Genomic DNA, 17,500 nt, shown 5'->3' on the forward strand with positions numbered 1-17,500 from the left:
AAAAAAAAATAGTGGTGGACTGTCTCCACTATGTTCTCCATTGATATGAGCCATATTTTAAAAGGATTAATGGCATGGTAACACATCTGGAATTACAGACAACAAGATAACGATGGTATATAGCTTAAAGTTGAAATGAAAGGATGATGTGAGAGAGATCTTCAGATATGAAGGATTCCTATATGAAAGGAAATAAACTTTTTCTTGTTTCTGGAACTACAGTAAATTTTGAGCTATTAGCTTCTGTTATAGGGAAGCACATTTGGGCTCAATATAACATATCACCTTAAATGGAAAGAACAATTTCAAGAGTGGATGAACTTTCTCCTCGCTGACTTTTGTAAAGGCTAGATGAATATGACCAAAAAAAAACCACAGAAAGAAAAAGTTCTGCTTTAGAACTGGTCTGAAGGATTTTAGAAATCAGACAATCATACTTGTGTCATAGGCATTGTGAATAAGCACATTTGCTAAATAGATTAGTATTTGGTGTCACTCACGATTGTACACAGTGGGCTGCAGTCAGAATCCAAACTGGGCTGATGATGACACCACCACACTGGTAGTCTCCTAGAAACCTCAAACCCACATGCCATGGCCAACAGTGAGGGCAGGCTTCTTCCACTCCTGCAATTCTTCTGGAATGCCAGTGGGGGCTAATGGGAGGGACACCACAAACATCTACAACAAAGAAAATGGCATTAATGACCCATGTGACCAAAATAAGTGAGAACACACTCACCAACAAAAAGTCTACAGTAGTCATTCTCTTAACACGAGCTAGACACTGTGAGAGTGCAGATTCCCATGGTCTACCTCTAAGGAATATGGTTTTAAAAAGATGCCCAGGTGTGGTGCTGCAGGAGAATGCACTGGACCACAAGGTCAGTTTGATCTGCAAGGTTGGCAGTTCAAACTCACAAGTTGCTCCTTGGAAACTCTATGCAGGGTTACTATGAGTTGGAACTGACTTGACAGCACATAACAAGGTGACTGTGATAGGTAATCAGGTTCTAACCTACAGAATAATAGTTACATATGCATGTGAAAGCTGGACAGTGAATACGGAAGACCATAGAAGCATTGATGCATTTAAGTTATGGTGTTGGAGGAGAATATTGGAAAGTGTCATGGGCAGCCAAAAAAACCCAACAGATCTGTGTTGGAAGAAGTGAAGCCAGAGTGCTCCTTGGAGGCCAGGATGGCCAAACTTCGTCTCTCATACTTCAGACATATTATCAGAAGGGACCAGTCACTGAAGAAGGACATCATGTTTGGTAAGGTGGAGGGTCAGAGAAAAAGAGGAAGACTTCCAGTGAGATGGATTGGCAAAAAGGCAGCATCAATGGGCTGAAGCATGGCAACAACTGTGAGGTTGGCTCAGGACCGGGAAGTGTTTCATTCTGTTGTACATAAGGTCAGGTCGCTATGAATCGTTACCAACTCGATGGCAGCTAACAACAACAACAACAACATTCACTTAACAGATACTTACAACTTGCTATCTGTCAGTATACCTGTGACCAAAATAGACAAACACTGGCCCTGATTTAGCTTATATCTACTAGGAACATTTCAAGTTTTTAGCAGAGCACAGAAGGTGCCTCAATATATGGCCTCATTTTATCTCTTGTTCTCATTTTATGAAGTAATTTACCAATACTCAAATATGTCATGTTGGCTCAGCCATCCATTCTCTTGTCTAGAATATTGCAAAGACTCTGCTAAAGAGTTCTCTCCTCCACAAAGCCTTCTCAGACTTCAAGTAAGAAAAAGACAGCCTTCTCTTATAGCCAATCTAGAACACACACCATATATCATGTGGAGCAATGAAAGATTATGAAAGATTATAATATTTAACTGGATTCATTAGATAGTAAAGAAGTTAGAATATGCCAGTGAGATTAAAATAATACTTTGCTTCCCCCTCTGGCCCATAATGCATAATCATACTAGATACAGAGTAGAGTAAGACATTTCAATATTAAACTTATACAAGAGTGATATTGTTGCTATTAAGTGCCATCTAGTCTGTTCTGATTCATAGTGAACCTGTATGGATTTTCCGAAGAGTGGCTGGTGAACTTGAATCGCTGACCTGGTGGTTCAAACCAACCCTACAGTCCAGCACATTAGTCCACAGCACCACACCAGGACACCTTATATAAGAATAGATGGGAGTAAAAACACCCTTTTTTTCCTATAATAAAGTATATATCATTCCTCTGTTTTTTAGAAATAGTCTTTATGTAAACCCCAAAGAGGAATTTGAAAGGTTAATGGAGGTATATGTGTAATTCATTGTTCTTTTTCAAGATTTAAATCAATCACTTCAAGATAAGGTTTTCCAATAAGAGACATTTAGTTACTGAAGAAAGGATATTAAACAAGTTATACTCATCAACTTACCATATGGAATAGCTTTTGAAGAAGGTACAGGTTTAGTTCTGGGAGGCAATGATGGTCCAATTTTATTTAAAGAGTCTGTAAAGGAAAATTAGTTTTTAATTTATGGTAGACTAGCTGACTCTACTTGCTTACACCGTAATGTTGATTTCATTAACATTATATTTTACATGTCAAATGCCAGATCCCATATATGTGATTCTTACATAACTCTTAATTCCACTGTTACATCTGACTTGATAAGCACTTCCTTATCCTTGACTCCATGAAACTACTCTCTGGTTTTCTTGCTATGTCTAATGTTCATCCTTTTGCAATCTCTACCTTTGTTTTAAGAATCCTATTCTTATACCTGGAGTCCTGGTGCTGCACTCTAGGATAAGCATTTTCCCTCAAGGTTGGTTTAACCACAAGGTCAGTGGTTCAAACTTGCCAGCCACTCCTCAGAAACCCTATACAGGCTCACTATGAGTTGAAGCCAACTCGACGGCACCTAACAACAATCTTCTTCTACCTAAAAGTGTAATTCACAAGGCACTGTTCTTAAGGAGCTTCTAGATGGTATGAATGCATTCAATTGCCAACTGAAAATTTGGAGGTTCATTCAAATCCACTGAGAGGTACCTCAGAAGAAAGGTCTATCTACTTCTGAAAAAATCTGCCATTGAAAACCTTATGGATCAAAATTCTACTCTGACATACCTGGGGTAGCTATGAGTCAGAGTCAACTCAATGACAACTGGTATAATGTTCTTAAGTCTGTTTTTACTAATCTATATGTAGAATCCTGGTGTGACACTGTGAGATAAAGCACTGACTGTGAGGTGGGTTTGAACCACAAGGTTGGTGGTTCAAACTCACCAGTCACTCCTTGGAGACTCTATACAGGGTTGCTATGGGAATCTTTACTTTTATAGTGCCTATTGAGTCAGAACTAACTCTACGGCACATAAACAACAAAGAAGGACAATAGCAGAATTTTTGTTAGCTATGAGTCTGAATTTACTTAAAGGTATTCAACAACATATGCAGATAACTTCCCAATTTCTCTCTTAAATCTAAATCTCTTTCCTAAATTCTAGACCTAGTTCTGATATATATAATTCCATCTGGGTGTCCCAGAAGCATTAAAATTCACGTGTCAAATGAAACCAATTTACCTTAGTAGTCAATGTTTAGCCAGTATGGTCTATGTTCCCCTATATCAATGGGTGGCTCACGATCTAGCCTCTTGAACTACAATCCTGAACACTATGCTGGACGCCATGTCTTATCAAGCAATATGAGCACATTCTTCTAATGACTTCCTCACTTCACTCCTTGCATGTAGGTTTGCTCCTAACCGCCCTCCCACCCCCATCTTCTACTTTACTCAGAAAGAGCACGGCTCTCCATGTCTTGCCAGCTGTGTGTACTTGGTAAGTGACTTCATCTCTCAAACTCAGAACCTACATCTGTGACAAGCGGGACAATGTTTTATTTTATGAAGAAATAAATGCTATAATGCATATAATATGCTTAGTTATACCCAGAACATAGCAAGTGATCACTAGTGTTGACTGTTTTATCACTCTGTACCTACATTTAAATCCCCCTGTACAACGTGATCTAACTCCTGTAGTCTTCATCATTCTTTTCATTGTCCCAACAATATTTATTGAATTGTTTGCAGATACTCTGTATGTCATCCATTCTCTTTCTTTGTATGATATCCCTTTTGTCTGGATAAAGGAAACCTTACCCTCTAAGGTTTCTAGCAACCTACTAATGCTTCAAAACCTTTTAACATTCCTAAATAGAGCCAAACAATTTATTTCTGAGTTATATCTGTATTTTCCTTATGGTGCTAGTGAATGCAATTTTTTGAGCAACACGTGAAAGGCTTGTTAACAACAGATTCCTGAGTGCCAAGTCCAACCTGAAGAATTGTGATATCTGGAGAAGGGCCCAAGATCTGCATTTTTGTTATGCCACCCTGCCTAAATTTAGGGAATTCTGGCTAAATTATCTTTTAGGGTCCTGGTGTGGTATTGGACCGCAAGGTCAATTTGAACTACAATGTTGGTCATTTAGACTCACCAGCCACTCCTTGGGAACCCTATACAGGCTTGCTCTGAGTCACAGCAGATTCAATGACACTTAACAACAAGAAGATTGGTTTCAGAAACAAAAATCACTATTACACGAATAAACACGTGCACATAAATGAGTATGCAATACTCACCTGAGGGCAAAAAGATGACTCTTGCCTTGAAGCCTCGGAAGTTATTTTCATCATCACTTTTAAAATGTATTATCATCATGCTACTAGGACTGCATATAGGGGCAGGGTTCAAGAACCCGCAAAGTTTCGCTGTAAAAGTTTTAGGGATGTTTGATTTATCAAGATCAAAAGTCAAAATCAGAAAATATGATCCAAAGTAAAATATCATCCAATTAATTTTTTATAAACAACTTTGGTTTGCAAGCACACCCTTACATTTGTTGTTGTTGTTAAGTGCCGTCAAGCCGGTTCCAACCCACTGCGACCCTGTACAGGGTTTCCGAGGGTGTAAATCTTTACAGGAGTAGAAAGCCTCATCTTTCTCCCACGGAGCGGCTGGTAGTTTTGAACCGCTGACCTTAAGGTTCACAGCCCGATTCGTAACCACTACGCTACCAGAGCTCCTTTATTAAACACTAGTTTCAAGATAACAATGTATGCTCATTTTATCTCCCAAAAAAACTATCAACAGGATAAAGACTCATCTAGATTCTAGTATGCATAGAAACCTTTGATTGCTGATTTTGTAGACAATGAGATGGTGGTGTGCCATGGAGTCGATTCCGACTCATAGTGACCCTATATTGGGCTTACAAGGCTGTACATCTTCAAAGGAACAGAAAGCCTCATCTTTATTCTGTGGAGCACCTGGTGGACTTGTGGTTAGCAGTCCAACACATAACCCACTATGCAACCAGAATTCCTGTAGACAATGAGAAGAAGAATCCCAAGCTGTATAGAATTTATGGGTCTGGATCAGAATGAAAAAACACTTGACACCTCCTGCTTTGCTCTACCTCTCACTATCCATACACCATTCATTCTGCTTGACCATGGAATTGGGTTTCCATTTACCTACTCTTAGTGTGGTGCTCTAGGATAAGCACAGACTGCTAACCACAAGATGGGCAGTTCACACCAACCAGCTGCTCCTTGGAAATCCTGTACAGGGTCATTATGAGTCAGAACAGATTCAAAGGCACTTCACTACAACAGTGTTCAAGATAAATCTTCTTATCTATATCCCTGATCTCCAGTCTATACTAATTAACTTTTAAGACAAGAGCAGCAAGTATAGCTTTTGGTTTTTGTTCTTGGATGCAAAGATACAATGATCAGCAACACAGAGGATTAGTATAAAAATAAGGAAGTTTAAACATTTACCTTAAGTTCAGATAAGTACTCACTGATCAATTTTCCCTTTACCCCAGGGCCATTCCATTCACCTTATAATCACATTTTGCATGTTTCTATTAAAAAATTTTACAGGTGAGTCAGTTGCTCACTCATGGGTTTTAAAGATGTTTTATGGTACTGTGAATTTTCAGTGCAGAAATTTTATAGGCCTACTATACTAGGGTAAGTCAAAAAGTATTGCTATAACTCCCAACCAAAAAAGGTCACAGTCCAGATGTCTTCACTGATGAGTTTTACCAAACATTCAGGAAGAGCTGTCACCAATTTTACTCAAATTATTCCAGAATATATAAAAGGATGGAAAACTTTCTAATATATTTTAGGATGCAAGTGTAACCCTCATACCAAAACTAGGGAAGGACCTCACTACAAAAAAAAAAAAAAAACTATAGACCAATATCACTCATGAACATAGATGTAAAAGTTCTCAACAAAATTCTAGAAAACAGAATTCAACACATAAAAAAAAAATACATAAAAAATTATTGCTACAAAATCATAGCAACCTTTATACAATAAAAATATCAAAAATGTGAAGCTATTGTTTCTCCACATATCCTTCTTCATCTAAGTCTATACACCTCTGAACATAGTCTTTTTGTGAGTCTAACCATTCTCCAAATAATTCTGCATTGTTTGATTTACATCACATCAAAATGGTAGCTTTGGCATCCTCAAGAGACTTCAAGCATGTTTTCAATGTTCTTTGTGTTTTAAGAACCCACAGAAATCTAAAGGGGCAAGATCAGAGCTGGAGAATGGATGGAGTAAGGTTCTCCAACAAAATTCTCATACAATAGCTACCTGTGAAGAATGCACAGGTTCATTGTTGTAACGAAAATAAATTCTGCTGTGCAACTGTCCTGGCCTCTTTTATCAACAATGCAGTTTTTCATTTACTTTAAAAACCTTCCTAATAAGTTTCTGTGATCATCCTGGGTCCTTTGAGAAAATCTATGAGGATTACACCTTTTTCAAAATCTTCTGAGCTGACCTCTCTGCTTTGAAATTAACCAACCCAACAGATCCTCTCAGTAGCTTCTGGTTTGATTGGAGGCATCCTAATGAGACTAAGAGAAGTGCACTAAGCGACCTTGTCTGCAGCCATCTACTGACAGCAGAGACACGTTTAAAAACATTTTGTTTTCAATAAGCCCCGGTGTGTATAGAACGCTAGTTGTAATATTTTTTGACATGGTACCCTAGAAAAACAGCCCATGCTGCAACTAATCTGGTTTGTCAAATTAAGTTTAAGGACAAAATGTTACCCACCTAACTCATGTTTCTCTTCTGGATCACCATATATCACAACAGCATCATTTATACAGTTTTGGTTAACTTCAATAGTAAAGTCCTCAAATGCCAACTGTACAAATTATAAACATAACCAGTGAAGTGGTCAAGTGTTAGAAGAGATAAAATTAAAAAGTACTGTTAGAAGAGATAAAATTTAAAAGTATTGTTTGTAAACTAAAAAGCTCTTGAGCATATCTTTATGGGTCATTGATGGAAATGTAAATAAATGCAGAATTTTGGAAGAGCAGTTTTACAATGACTTGTTGTTGTTAAGTGCCATCAAGTCCGGTCCGACCCATAGCGACCCTGTACAGGGTTTCCGAGGGTGTAAATCCTTACGGGAGTAGAAAGCCTCATCTTTCTCCCGCGGAGCGGCTGGTAGTTTCGAACCGCTGACCTTAAGGTTCGCAGCCCAATTCGTAACCACTACGCTACCAGAGTACCAGATTTAAATAAGGAGCACTGGTAGTGTAGTGGTTACAAGTCAGACTAATAACCTCAAGGTCAACAGTTTGAAACTATCAGTCATTCCATGGAGGAAAGATAAGGCTTTCTGCTCCCATAAAGATTTGCATCCTGGGAAACATGCAGGGCCTCTTTGAGTTGGGACCAGTTCCATAGCACACCACCACCCTATCACCAGATTTAAATACATAAATTCTACTTCTAGGAATTATATACATCCACATATATCCCAAGCCAAAAATATGGGGATGTGCATGGAAGCACTGCAGAAACCGACTAGAGGTCTGCTTATAGGAAACTGGTTTAATATATTAAAGAACATCACACAAAGTAATTTTATACAGTTGTCAAAAAAGAGCTCTATGGACTCATCTGGAAAGATCGCTGGGATATTTTAAGTGGAAAGCATATTGCTAAGGAATATAAATATACACATGTTCATAAATGCTCAGAATTTCTCTCCAAAAATATTCTAGAAAGTTATCAGTATTTGCTTCCAGGGGTAGGATGGGGGTCTGATGACAAGGAGGCTTATTTTTGCATTGTATTATTTTTGGCAACTGAAATTTTAACCATACACGGATGCCTTTTTGGAGTAAAATCAGTAACAAATGGACACTTTTAGTCATCATGGCAATTTAAGTGAATCTCTTCCATGGTAGTTTCTCTGCCTGCTTCCTGTTCCACTCAAAATTTGCTGTGCTAAAAATTCCATAGCTATGCAATGCATACACTACCCTTATTTCCACAGGCCATGACCGAACAGGTTTGAAACACTGGGCCTAACCAACAGAGCTAAATTCTCTATGAAGTAGAATGCTTTCTTAATAACCTACCTTGATTATGTGTTTCTCTGGAGCATGAATGGACCAATGACAGGTTACATTGCTAGGATACAAATCAGGATAACTGGAAGAGTGAATTGTCCCTTCTTCTACCAATACAGCCACACTTCCACAACCTGAATCTGTGGACATATTGGAGAAATCCTAAGTGATAGGCCTCAAGTATTTCCTATATCAAATAAAAACAGCAGAAAAATAAATGCTTGAGATACTTACCTTCTTCTGAATTCTTCTGTACAGCAGTAAAGCTAAGCTCAAAGCCTCTGCCGCCATTTTCTTTATCAGAAACAAATGTAACTGTGACCTCATTTGTGTCTGATAGCAAAGGTGAGGGCAACATATCGCCACAGACCTTACCTCAAAAAGAAAGAGAAACGGAAATAACATTTCTAAAAAACGATGGAAACAAACTTAAACATATGTTTGGTTTCCTAATGTCTTCCATGATGTCAAACTGTTCAGTGGTCTTCTTGATCATCTTATCCTCAATTTCACATGCCCAAATTCTATTCATCCTGCAGGGACTAACTCAGAGTCTAGTTTTTCCATCAACTTTCACAGACACACACTAGAAACAAAAGTGAAGTTTTCTGGATCACAAAAGCACATTCCCTAGTCTGTAATTTCTTACCTGTGATACATCTTTAGTTATCTCACCAAACTGCAAGCTCATTAGGAAAGCATTTTTTTTATATATATTTTTCTTTATATATGCTGTCTGATACATCCTTGACTTCAACAAATGATTGCTTGAAAGAATGATTCCGAAAATCATTTCATCAAAGAATAACCTAATATCTAGCACACTTTGTACATAGCGTATTGCCAAATGCATATAAAGAGGTATTTGTCTCTGGCCTATGGAGTCTTGTATGGCACTTTAGGATAAGCACTCAACCACAAGGTCGATTTCAATCACAAGGTCGGCAGTTCAGATCCACCAGTCATTCCTTGGAAACCCTTACACAGGGTCGCTGTGAGTCGGAACCAATTTGAAAGCACTTAACAACAACTGGCCTATGGAAACAGAAAGATTGAGATCTATATCGTGTAGAGACCTTTTATCATACTTAACACATAATATTACAATTGATGTAAAATGTACTAATTATGCACATATTACAATGTTGTTGTTGTTAAGTGTCCTCGAGTCTGTTGCGACTCATAGCGACCCTGTATAGGGTTTCCAAGGAGCAGCTGGTGAGCTTCAACTGCCGACCTTGCAGTTCAAACGGCTTTGCAGTCTGGCGCATTAACCCACAGCGCCACACCAGGACTCCAATGAGGGGGCTTCAAAATGTTTCTGGAAAAATTCTATTACCTCTAATTCCATTTCCCATAAACTTTTGAAGCCCTCTCGTATAAAGGATATTACATAAAATAAATTTAATGAATGAAAAAATGATCTATTGTGTCCTGGGGGGGAAAGTACTTTGTAACGTGTAGTTAATAGATGCAGATTGGTATGCATTATGATGTTAATAGTGGCAATCTTTAGGCAGAAGAACTATGAATGGATTATGTTTTTTATTACTTTTGCTCATCTGTATTTACCAAATATGACACATATTTACCTATAAGAAAAATAAAGGTTTTGAAAGGAAGTTTTCAACAGTACCATCAAATTCAGTCGACACTTTGTTAATAAACTTAAAGGTATTATGATACTTGAGACCCAAACTTAGTAAAAACAATGAAGTGAAAAATCAGTTAACAGGCTAGTCATGGTTTCTCCAATGTTTACCTTCTCATCCCCAAAGAATGCACAATATGCAAGATGAAGTAATTATCATTTGTGTTGAAATCTCATTTTAGATCTTTTAGCACCCTTCTCTTAAATACTCTAAAATGACAAGTGAAATGCATGTAGAATACTTACTAATAAGCATTCCTTTACTTGATTGCAAAGATACATAGTCATGATCACATCTAAATTCATTTTCTATGTCTAAACTTGTAAATTTTATCAAGATAATTTTATCTTCCGGTACCATTATTTTCCAGACACACAAGCTAGGGCAGGGAAGGGTAGAGAAAATAGTTATAGTAAGTGTCAAAGCTTGAAAAATATGATCTAATATCTGTGCCTTAATTCATAACTCACCAATAATATAAATTTACAGGATATTAGCAAAAGAAAGGGAAATATGAATTCTTTGCATAAAAAGAAATTGTTTATGCTCAAAATGTTGACATGTATCCAACACATGGATGAGTATTAGTCTATTGCCAGAAACCAACTTTTGAATTTCATTAGTTACATTGGTCCATAAACTGATGTAATCTAAGATTCATCTCTCTGTTTTAAGTTATTATTAATCTAACTGAAAATTCAGAATACTCACTACCTACATAGTTGCATTATGGATTATGAATTCTTATGAATTATGTTATTAATCATGCAGAATATGCTAATACTAACCAACCACACATCCAAGGTCAGCCTAACTAATAGTTCCCAGGGTTGCAATGGCATCTCCACGACTCCTAGAGAGATCAGCCTTGATCCTTCACCAGTAATATCTTTAGTACCATGCCTAAACGTTTTGAAAGTAGCCTTATATAATTCAACTTTATCTTTATGATCCTAAGTAAATTCATATCTTTATTGAAGAAAAGAAGCCCCAGAAAGCCATTAAATCCTCAAGTCTCTTCTCTATTTCCTATCTATCAGAATGTAAAACAATCTTATCTGGACGCGAACACATGAGAATGAACTTCTAGCCAAAACCCAGCAGTGCCCATCAACCTCCATGGAGCTATTAGCATTGCTGTTATTGTTCTGAGTCATAGTGACCCTAGGAACAACAGAAATAAATACTGCCTGGTCTTGCACCATCCTCACATTTCTAGTTATGTTTGAGACTACTACCTTCTAAGTAAGAAAAGTGATCAACCTCTTCTTTTATGATCAGTCTCTAAAAACTAAATGCTTAACAATTCTTACCAAATGTCCACTTCTTACCTAAAAAATTTCTCCTATGAATTTTTTTTCTATTTAAGTCCATCAATCACCCTGAATATAGATATAAAAATAGGCTGCCTAAAATATTATTACAATAATTCCTTAGGTTATTTTAAAAAGCAATAAGCTACCTAAAACATTATAAAGCTCACTCTTCTAAGCACTTCAATTTAAACAGCACTCCATATCCATCATCCTTCTTGAGACTCATTATACCCATCTGAGGCAGACAGCTGAGAAATTATTACCCTTCTTTTCTAAATGAGAAAACTGGAATTGATAATAAAAGACTTGTCATGTCTTTTATAGAATAAGAACTGTAAGTCAAGCTCGATAATTTCAAAGGCTAGTATTTTCTCCTGTTTTCATCAAATTATTTTCTGCTTCAAAATCTCTTAAGAGATGGAAATAGACTTCAAATTATAGGCCACCTTGATATCTTGTTAGTGATTGCTGTATTTAAAAGGATTTAGAGGTCAAGTCAAGGTAAGTAAGAGAAGAGAGTCAAAATTAATCACTGATTTATTCAGACAAGTATCTACTGAACATTTATTACATGCCAGCCACTGTTCTAGGCTCTGAGCAATCCAAGATCTCCCACAAATATGAGAGGAAAAATAACTTGTGTGTCATCTATCCACCACTTCTGAGAGTCTAGCTCCAACTGTCAGAATAACCACAGGCTTAAAAAGACTATATAACTTTCTGCTCCTTATCCAAATTGATTCTTTTTAAGGGACCATTACTAAATTAACTCTATTTGGAATTTACAAGATCCTTCTATTCAAGGTTGCTTAGCATGCTCGAAAGTTACTAAGAGAAATGACTCTATACTTCATACATTTCTGAAGTACGCATAGTACATATCTTAGAATCAGTGGGATGCTACCATTGCTGTAGGCGTGGATTGAAAGATTCTTCCATGGAGGATTTGTATTCATGCTTGACACTTGCCTAGGGACATTAATAATGTTACAATATTTTTAAGTTAATCTTTTGAAAAGGTTATCAGGTTAAACAGGAACCTTATTTATTGTGTAAAGACACAATAAAATATTAAAAATAGTCTTTTTTGTTCCCTCAAAGGTAATAACACTTGAAATTTCTGTACTTAAATGCTTTTATTGACTAATCACTCAAAAAACAAAGTAAACGAATTTTTCAGCTGTTTGATGTTTTGACTATACTGGTGGAATGTGTTTAGACTACAGACCTGAATGAATATTTGCTTGGGATTCAAATTCTTAAAGATATTAATTGCCCATACCAACCTGATCATCATGACCTCAACATTACACACAATTGCCTCTGTTTAAACACAAGGGTTTTCTTCTCTAGTTCCATTTGTTGAAATCTTAGAGGATATTCGATTCACAATAGATTTCATGAGCTATAGCCTTCACTATCTACTTTCAATACCATACCTTTTAATAAAACATTCCTCCCTCCCTCCAACCACTTTATGATATACCTCACAAACCACCCTAATGGGAATCAATCCCTCCTTTTTCCATAGTATCAATGCAACTGCATTGTGCATTATAAAGTTTATTTATTCTGGTTTTATATTATTGTTACTGTAGGTCTCTCCTCGTCTCAGCTTATAAACTTAAAGACCTGTCAGCTACATTTGTATACCTTACCATTAAAAATAATTTATATCACTTAAGGATCCTGGTATGATGCTTCAGGATAAGCACTGGACTGTTAATCTCAAGGTTGGCTGTTCAAACCCACCAGCTGCTCCTTGGAAACCCTGTACAGAATCACTATGAGTTGAGACTGACTCAAGGGCATTTAACAACAAGAAGGATATAAAAGACTGGCAAAAATTTTCTTTCAAAACTTTAAAAATAACTTTAGCCATCCAGAGTAAAGAGTGAGTATATAAGAAATATTAAAGAGAACTGAAACTGATAGCACAGTTTCTTTAATGTCACTTAGAAAATCCTTTCTAAGTGATCTGTGGTGCTGCAGGATAATGCACTGGACTGCAAGGTCTGTTTGAAACACATTGTCAGAAGTTCTAATTCACCAGTTGCTCCTTGGAAACCCTAGACAGGTCTCTGAGTCGTAACCAACTTCATGGCACTCAACATCAACAACAAAGTGATGTTTAACAAAAATATTAATTCTGATTACAGAAATAAGTATGACAGAATTAACCACTATATTCACAGAGATATTGCATTACCAGATGCTGTTAATGTCTGCTGTTGTTCATGCTAGATGCTAATTAATCTGTTCCGACTCATAATGACCTTATGCACAATAGAACAAAACACTGCCTGGCCTGGAATCATCCTCAGAATCATTACACTAAGCCCATTGCTGCTGTCACTGTGTCAGTCCATCTCATTGTGGGTCTTTCTCTTTTTCACTGACCTTCTACTTTACCAAGCGTAATGTCCTTCTCTAGGGATTGGTCCCTCTTGATGATATATATGAAGTATGAGAGAAAGTCTGGCAATCCTGGTTTCTAAGGAGCATTCTGGCTGTCCTTCTTCCAACACAAATTTGATTGCATCATTTTTTCTATGATCTTCCTTATTCATTGTCCAACTTCCTCAGGCATATGAAGTTATTGAAAATGCCATGGTTTGGGTCAGACACACTAGTCTTCAAACTGACATCTTTGCTCTTGAACACGTTCAAGAGGTCTTGTGAAGCAGATTTGCCAATGCAGTACATCATTTAATTTCTTGACTGCTGGTTCCCCGAGTCTTTCTCCAAACCTGATGCCACATTCTTCTTCATATAATTCAGCTTCTCAGATTATTTTATCACTATTCAGACTGAATAAGTATAGCACACACTTTTCTTTCTGTCCTCTTGTTCTGTTCAAATGACTGCTTCTTGATCTACATACAGGTTCTTCAAGAGCACAATTAAGTGTTCTGGAATACTCATTCGCTGCAATGTTGTCCATAGCTTGTCATGATCCACACAGTCAAATGCATTTGCATAGACAATAAAACACAGATCAACATCTTCTCGTGGTAGTCTATACTTTAGCCAAGATCCATTTAATGTCAGCAATGACATCCCTAGTTCCATGTCCTTATCTGAATCTGGCTTGAACCTCAGACAGTTCCCTATCAATGTATTGTTGCAGCCATTTTTTAATTATCTTTAGCAAAATTTTATTTCTATGTGATATTAATGATATTGTCTGATGATTTCTGCATTCGTTCGGTCACCTGTCTTTGAAATGGGCACAAATATGGATCTCTTCTAATCAGTAGGCCAGATAGCGGTCTTCTAAATTTCTTGGCCTCCAGTGTTGCATCAGTTTGTTTTAAGATTTCAATTTGTATTCCATCAATTTCCAGAGCCTTGTTCTTTGCCAATGCCTTTAATGCACCTTGGACTTCTTCCTTCTGTGCCATTGACTATTCATCATATGCTATCTCTTCGAAAGGCTAAACATTAACTATTTATTTTTGGCACAGTAAATCTGTGTGTATTCCTTCGATCTTCTTTGGATACTTTCTGCATCATTCAATTATTCCCCCCAGAATCCTTCAGTATTACAAGTTGCAGCTTCATTTTTTTTCTTCAGTGCTTTCCACTTGAGAAATGCTCAGTGTATTCTAAACTTCCATTTTTCTAACTCCAGATATATGCTCATTTCTTTATAATACTTGACTTTGTCTTCTAGAATTGCCCTTTGAAATTTTTTGTCCAGTTCTTTTGCTTCTTCATTTCTTTCATTTGCTTTAACATCTCTACACTAGAGAGCAAGTTTCAGAGTCTCATCTCACATTCATTTTGTTCTCTTCCTTCTTTGTCTTTTAATTACCTTTTGCTTTCTTCCTGTATGATGCTCTTGATGTCACTTCACAACTTCTCTGGTCTTCGGTCATTAGTGTCTAATGTATCAAATCTGTTCTTGAGATGATCTCTAAATTCAGGTGGGATATGTGCAAGGTCAATATATGACTCTCGTGGACTTGTTTTAATTTTCTTCAACAGTCTTCCTCAGGCCTGGTTTTGGCTGATGATATGTAACTTTTCTATTGTCTCTCTCCACAGATGTAGTCAATTTGATTTTTGTGTAATCCATCTGGTGAGGTCCATGTGTGCAGTTGTCTTTTAAGTTGTTTTAAAAAGGTATTTATAATAAATAAGTCATTTGTCTTGCAAAATTGTATCATGTGATCTATAGTATTATTTCTATCACCAAGGCCATATTTTCCAACTACGGTTCCTTCCTCTTTGTTTCCAACCTTTGTATTCCAATCAGTAATTATCAAATACATCATGACTGCATGTTTGATTAATTTCAAACTGAAGAAGTTGGTAGAATTCTTCAATTTCATCATCACTTGCTTTAGTGGTTGGTGAGCAAATTTGAATAATAATGGCATTAAGCAGTCTTTTTTGTAGTCATATAGATAAGAAAGATCTTGAAATTTTCTTTTTAATGATAAATGTGATGGTATTCTTCAATCTGTCATTCCTGGCATAGTAAACTATATGATTATCAGATTCAACATGGCCAACACTAGTCCATTTCAACTCACTAATGCATAAGATATTATAAATATAATAATGTTTATGTGTTCCATTTCATTTTTGACAAATTCCAATTTTCTTAGATTCATACATTCCATGTTCCAATTATTAATGGATGTTTACAGCTGTTTTTCGTCATTTTGAGTTGTGTCCCATCAGCAAACGAGGGTCCTGAGAGCTTTACGGCATTCGTGTCATCATGGTCAACTCGACTTTGAGGAGATACCTCTTCCCCAGTTGTATTTTGGGTGCCTTCCAACCCTAGGGGCTCATCTTTAGGTATTGCGTATGACAATATTTTGGTGCTGACATTGCTCCACTGCTACTTATAAGGTTTTAGGGACTAAACAGTCAGAAATAGCCTCTCCTCTTTCCTAATTTGTCCTAGTCTGGAAGCTCAGTAGAAATCTGTTCCCTGGGGTGTACACTGCTGGTATTTAAAATACTGGTGACATGCTTCCACATCATAGCAACATACAAACGATCACTGTATGACAAACTGACATGTAGTGACTGTTAATGATACATATTTGAATGTGTCATTTCAGGTAAGTTCTAGTTTTACTGTCACTTGGGTTGATGATCTGTATTTGTGAATATTAGAAATATTTCATAACAAATAAGAAATCTCAGGTGACATTTGTAGATACTTGTATATTATCAAAGAAGATGAGATAGTAGATAAAACTGCCAAAACAAATGCTGTTTAAAACTTAGGAGTTATTCCTACCTGGGATACATACCAATTATGAGAATAGTTGCCTTCTTTGGAATAGGGGTAACTAATCTTCCCACTTAGTCCAAACAATATTGTCCCATGAGATCTACAGTCTTCCAGATCGTGAGACAGTTGTTCACTGTTTGCCCCATCTATGGACATTTCAAAATAGATGGTGTGGAAATCAGTCTGAAGCTGTGTAATTTGTATTTAATGAAATGTTTATGTTTTTAGATGCTACAATACAGACATTATACTTGCAAATAGCCTTTGCTAAACATATTTATAGTGTTTTTTTTTTTAATCCTGAGTTCATTATATTTAATATTTATCTAATTTCTCAAATCAGAAGAACCACATTGATGACATAAAATTTATAGTATCAGAATAGATAAGTTTTACCTTAATTTTTACCTTAATTAAGTTACCTCATATACTATGTTGCTGTTGTTGTTAAGCGCCTTCAAGTTTGTTCTGATTCATAGAGAGCCTGTATAGTATTTCTGAGGAGCGGCTGGTGAGTTTGGACAGCCAATCTTGCAAGTTCAAATGGACCTTGAGTCCAGTACTTACCCTACAGCACCACACCAGGACTCCAATAGTATCCTAGATTTTATAAGTTTATAGTATATGGGACTCATATGGTGCCTTCCAATCTCTTCCTAGAATGTCCTGGATAATAATAAAATCCCTCTGCATTAAGATACTAAAGACACTTTTAGCATAGGCAAAACTCTTGAACATTCATTCAGCATTTTCAGATGGCTATGTCACATCCCAAGGGAGAAAATGATGCTGGCTGCTATGGCCTCATTCTCCTCTGTCCT

General features: G+C 36.7%; 1 pseudogene; it reads right to left on the reverse strand.

Moving 5' to 3' along the window:
* The window catches only part of LOC102824234, a 138,119-nt pseudogene that overhangs the window by 102,638 nt on the left and 17,981 nt on the right, over positions 1 to 17,500 (reverse strand).

The sequence above is a fragment of the Chrysochloris asiatica genome, unplaced genomic scaffold (genome assembly GCF_000296735.1).
Source record: "Chrysochloris asiatica unplaced genomic scaffold, ChrAsi1.0 scaffold00098, whole genome shotgun sequence".
NCBI classification, from domain to species: domain Eukaryota; kingdom Metazoa; phylum Chordata; class Mammalia; order Afrosoricida; family Chrysochloridae; genus Chrysochloris; species Chrysochloris asiatica.